At 34.8% G+C, this 6,246-nt stretch overlaps 1 non-coding gene across 1 annotated transcript; it reads left to right on the top strand.

Annotated features, from left to right (window-relative positions):
- Nucleotides 1-5,751: 5,751 nt before the first annotated feature.
- On the top strand, nucleotides 5,752-5,857 carry LOC121226452 (small nucleolar RNA R71). Its single transcript, XR_005924263.1, has one exon. It is a non-coding gene; the product is annotated as a small nucleolar RNA R71 (small nucleolar RNA).
- Nucleotides 5,858-6,246: the final 389 nt, after the last annotated feature.

The raw sequence follows: 6,246 nt of genomic DNA, 5'->3' as shown, positions 1-6,246 counted from the left end.
TCAAGCATTTCTTTCATTAACTTGGCATATAAGCAACATTCCAAATTCTATTTATTGCATCACATATCTACTTTTAATGTAATAACCCAAAAGCCAGTGATATCAGGAAATGAGGTTTTAGGACCTCGTCATCGTAAATTGGACTTGTGAATATTTTATTAAATATTTACAGAAGTTATATTATAGGTGAACTGAATTTTGGATAAGCAATTTTATTGAATTAGTGAATAATTGTGGTTCTAGGACTAAATTATAATAGCACTAAAATTTGCATTATGGATTTTTAAGCTAAAAACAAATATTAGGGACTAATGTGGTAATTATACCACATTGGAAGTATAATGGACAGTAACTGACCATGTTATTTGAATAAATGTGATAGATTAATAATGTAACATAATAAAAATAATAAAACATAAGTAATAAAAAAAGGTAATGGAAGCTAGTGGAGAGAAACTGATCGCCTATCGTTCATAGAATAAATATATCGCCAAAAATATAAGAATTAAGAATGGCAGTGTCCAGAAGTGCAGAAGTCAAATTGTAATATAGTTGTACAACGAAATTTTGAAAAGATTCCAAGGATCGTACCCAATGGAGGATGGAATAAATAATGAAAATACTTTTATAATAACAAGTAGTAGGGATTATTTCTTATATTACGATTAACCATAAAATAGATTAAGAGAAATCATGCCAAATTTGAGTTAATTCCCACCTTAATGACTTCCTAAGGTTGTCAGGCCTAGGGTTTAGTCTTTTCCTTTCCTGAATAGCTGATCCACTAGGAGAACCCTACAAAATAGTTAATTAATCATAACTCCACTCGTTAATCCCCTACAGGAGGATTAGTTCCTTGTGGATCTCATAAACAATATAAACTTGATAGAAAGCGTAAACATGAATAATAATTCAAGAATGTGTTTAGAAGAAGCCTGATTTGTATTAGAATTGAATGAAGAATCCTCATAGAGTTTGATTATGTTTCACAAATTTGATTTCTTCAACAAAAGAAAATAACAAAAATTGAAATAAACCTAAAGCCTAAGAAAAGAGAAAAACTAAAGACTAAATCTAAGAAGAAAATTATATAAGACGAAAGTTGTCCATAACATGTGTTAAATGAGCCTATTTATAGACTTTAGAGTGTTTGTCGTCCTTAACAATAGGTTATCTAACGTACTCATGCTTAATGTTTGATAGTGCAAACCGAAATACCCCTGACTCGTAATTATTTCCCGTACAGAGGTGATGTTGCGACACACCAGGTCCTGTGTCGTGACATCAAGGGTAGTATGTTCTACCTTCACGATGTCTTCAGGGATGTCTCGCGATACCCTTAGGCTGAATTACAACACTGTAGACAGTCTTGAAAATTTTCTATTCTGCTCCCCATGTTACGACATCCAACTCTTCATGTTGCAACACAGCCTTCTAATATTCTTATGCATGTTCACGTTTAGGCCTCATTTAGCCCTTAAGGTCAATAAAGACTAAAATTACACACTTCATTGAATTTAACTAAACTTACAAAAATGTAATTAAAACTTAACTAAAATGATTTGTTCAAGCTCCTAAAGTGCAAAAACTAGTTTAATCTGCTATACTGAATTACGACATATCAACCAATTAAGCCATATATTTACAAAGTGAGATCCTCCATCACTAATTATAGCTCTCGGAGTCCCATACCGTGTAAATTCATGCTTATGTAGGAATCACATGACTACCTTAGCATCATTCATTGGGTATGCTTCGGTTTCCACCCACTTGGATAAATAATCAATAGCTACTATGATGTACATGTTACCATAAGAAGAAGGAAATAATCCTAGAAAACCAATTCCCCAAACGTCAAATGATTCTACCTCTAAGATGTTTGTTAAGGGCATCTTGTTCCTTTATGATATGTTTCCAGTCCTTTGGAATCTATCACGATTCTTTACATATGCATATGCATGCTTAAACACTGTTGGCCAGAAAAATCCAACTTGTAAGATTTTTTATGTAGTGTAGGAAACACCAAAATGTCCCCCACTTGGATATGAATGGTTGTGGTATAGGATCTCGTCAATATCTCTTCCAGCTACACACTTCCTAATTATATTATTTGCATATTGCTTAAAGAAAAACGGACCCTCCCAGAAGTAATACCTACTATCATGAAAGAATTTTTTTGCTCTGTTGGTATGTTATTCCATGAGGCATTATTCCTAATGCTAAATAATTTTCAAAATAGGCAAAGTAAGGAGTTTCACAGATTCGACTTACCTAAAAAATATGCTCATCTAGGAAATTTTCATTGATAGAAACAAGTGAGTGAGTTACCTCGTGTTACTCAAATCTCGACAGATGGTCAACTACTTGATTTTCAACTCCCTTTCTATCTTGGATCTCAAGGTCAAATTCTTGGAGTAAAAGTATCCACCAAATCAATCTCGGTTAACCATCTTTTTTGTGAGTAAATATTAAATGGTTGAATGATCAGTGAAGATTATGACTTTTGTACCTATAAGATATGCACGGAACTTGCCAAAAGCAAAAATTGTAGCAAAAAGTTCTTTTTCAATTATCGTATAATTAAGTTGGGCTCCTGTCAAAGTTCTGCTTGTGTAAGAGATTGTATGGAATACTTTGTTTCTTCTTTGCCCTATCATAGCTCCCACAGCAAAATCGCTAGCATCACACATAAACTCAAAAGGAGAGTTTCAATCTGGTGTAACAATTATTAGTGCTGAGATTAACATATTTTTCAAGGCTTCAAAGGCTTCCAGACATGCTTTTTTAATCTCAAAAGTTGAATATTTTTCTAATAGCCTACATAAAGACTTGGAAATCTTTGAGAAATCCTTGATAAACCTCCAGTAAAAATCAAAATGGCCCAAAAAACTTCTAACTCCTTTAACACTGACTGGTAGTGGTAATTTCACATTTACATCCACCTTTACTTTATCAACTTTGATCCCTCTTCTGGAAATTTTGTGTCCTAAGACAATCCTTTCCTTAACCATAAAGTGGCATTTCTCCCAGTGGAGGACAAGATTTGTCTCTTCACATCTCTTCAATACCTTAGCCAAATTACTCAAACAAATATCATATGAATTACCAAAAACAAAAAAATGATCCATGAATACCTCAACAAAATTTTCAACCATATCGGGTAAATACTGCCATCATGCATCGTTGAAATGTTACAGGTGCATTACATAAACCAAAATGCATTTTCCTAAAAGAAAACGTATCGTACGAGCAAGCAAAATTTATTTTGTGTTGGTCTTCCAGGGCTCTAACTATTTGGTTATATCCCGAATATTCATCTAAGAAGCAGTAATATTTGTTACCTGCCAGTCGATCGAACATCTGGTCCATAAAAGGTAACGAAAAATGGTCTTTCTAAGTTGCCTTGTTCAATTTTCTATAGTCAATACGGATTTTCCAACCACTAACCATCCTCGTTGGGATTAATTTGTTACGTTTATTCTCCACAATCGTGACTTCACCCTTCTTTGGTACACACTGTACCAGACTTACCCATTAACTATCTAAGATGGGGTAGATAATTCTCGTATCTAACCATTTAATAACTTCTTTCAAAATTACCTCTTTCATAATAGGATTAAGTCTCATTTGCCCATCAACTTTAGCTCTTTCGCTTGAGTCTCATTTGCCCATCAATTCTAGCTCTTTCGCCCTTCTTTGAGCTGATCTTGTGCATACAAAAGGACGAGCTTATTCTCGGATATCAACTATGGTCCAACCATTCGCCTTTTTCAAATTCTTTAAAGCTTTGATCAGTTGCTCCTATTGGTGTTCTATTATTTCTGCATAAATAATCACAGGCATAGTAAAATAGTTACCCAAATAAATGTATTTCAAATGAGAAGGTAGTACCTTTAGTTCAAGTTTGGCTGGATCCTTGATTGACAACTTTGATTGTGCGTATTCTTGAGTTTCGAACTCCAATGGTTCAAACCGTGCTGGTTGAACATAGTCCTTCGGATTGGCTTCTATCAAAGCCATATTTTTCTTACCTTGTTCATCTTCTAATGGTTCAGAACCTAAGGTGTTTTCCAATAAGTCTTCTACAAAATTACACTCCCATTCTGTAAAAACTAAGGTTTCTAGCTCCTCCATTACTAAGCATTCTTCCACTGGATCAGGGAATTTCATGACTTTAAGAACATTAAAAGTCACCTGGTCATCTTGACCTCTCATAGTGAGTTCACTTTTCTATACATCTATTATTATTCTCCCCATTGCTAAGAAAGATCTCCTTAAGATGATCGACACTTCATTATCTACTTCAAAATCTAAAACAATGAAACCAATAGGAAAAATAAACTTGTCCACACATACCAGAATATCTTCGATCTTCCCTTCCGAGTGTGCTAAAGATCAATCTACTAGTTGAAGTGTCACTGTTGTAGGTCTAACATCAACTTTACCCAACATCTTAGAAATAGACATTGGCATCAAGTTGATGTTTACTCCTAGATCACATAAAGCTTAACTGCAATAAGATTCTCCAATGTTATAGGGTATAGTAAAGCTTCCGGGGTCCTTCATTTTCGAATGTAGCTTGTTCTGTAGGAATGCACTACATTCCTTTGTTAATGCTGAAGTCTTGAACTCTCCAAGCCTCTTCTTATCTGACAGAATGTCCTTCATGAACTCGACATAATTGGGAATTTATTCTGAGACTTCTACCAATGGCATATTGATGTGAAGATACTTAAGAACATCCAAAAACTTTTTGAACTACACCTCTTATTTATGCTGCTTGAGTCTTTATGGATATAGAGGTGATGGAACCTTAGCTTGGATCAAACAACTTTCTGAGGTATCTCATCTGCATCTAACATAGGGTTTAGCTTATCAAAATCAACTGTTGGTTGATTTTCCACCTTCTCGATAGGTTCATCTTCAACCTAAACTACTTTGGGTTCCAAAGTCCTTCTACTTCGTAAAGCAACAGTTTTGCAATGTTCCTTACAAATATTCCTCATATATTCCATGTCACTCGGCAAGGCTCCTTATAGTCTATTACGCAGCTTCATAGCTAACTAACCCATTTGGTTCTCCAAATTTTACAGTATTGCTGCTTGGCTTTGGATTAAGGCGTCATTCTCAACCATGTACGCCTTTAACAAATTCTCCAAATTACTGGACAGTTCAGCTTATAGTGGTTTCTAAACTTTTTTATTAAACCCTAAAGGTTGATATGTTCTATGTTGTATGTAGTTGTTGTTCGGTCCAACTCATTGGTTACTCCAAGAAAAGTTTGGACGGTTTTGCCATAAAGGGTTATAGAAGTTGGATTGTGGTCCTTGTCCACTTCTATTCTGGTTCTGATTTCCTACATAATAAACAAACTCAGGATTTGATGGACAATTCTAAAATGAATATCTATCCCTACAGTATACACAAGAAATAACATCAAATTGACTTAGTGGTTGAACTGCAACATTGTTTAAACCATTAGTAGAAAAAAGATTTAAGCATTGAAGAAATTGAAAATATTTGAGCTGCAAGTGAAGTGAGAGCATCCACTTCATGTACTCCTGCTACTCGTCCTCCTGAAACTGCTCGATTGATAGACCATTAGTATTTCTTACTGGCTATTCTCTCCATAATTTCATAAGCCTCATTACAAGACTTATAAAGAAAAGCACCATTCGCAGAAGCATCTCTACCACCCTAATGTGTGCGTTGAGACCATTATAAAATGTCTCCAACTGGATGCAATGCGAAATCCCGTGGTGAGGACATTATCATAGTAGCTCTTTAAATATTTCTCATGTCTTGTATAAGGATTCATCATCCAATTGTTGAAAATTTGTGATCTCATTCTGAAACTTAGCATTTTTGCTAGGTGGGAAATTTTTAACCAGGAAGCATTATGCTAATTTTTGCCAAGTAGAAATTGTGCTTGGTGGTAATGAAATAAGCCATGCTCATGTTTTATCTCGTAACAAGTATGGAAACAACTTCAACCTCAATGCATCATCGATTAACCAGCTACCTAAAAGGAATCACTCACCTCTATGAATAGTCAGAGGTGAAAGTACGGATCTTCTGTGGGTATTCCATTAAATTAGCCTACTGTCTGAAGCATCTAGAACATCACAGTCTTTAGTAAACTATGGTGCCTCGATCTCCGGTCTCCTAATTCTTGAATTAAGTTTGTTAAAAAGTGGCACAACATACTTCCTTATAGCTCAATCCCTATCATCAATAATAAGTATT

Source organism: Gossypium hirsutum, chromosome A03 (assembly GCF_007990345.1).
Source record: "Gossypium hirsutum isolate 1008001.06 chromosome A03, Gossypium_hirsutum_v2.1, whole genome shotgun sequence".
NCBI lineage: Eukaryota > Viridiplantae > Streptophyta > Magnoliopsida > Malvales > Malvaceae > Gossypium > Gossypium hirsutum.
Note: the sequence above shows the minus strand (reverse complement) of the source record. Positions and strands in the feature narration are given on the sequence as shown.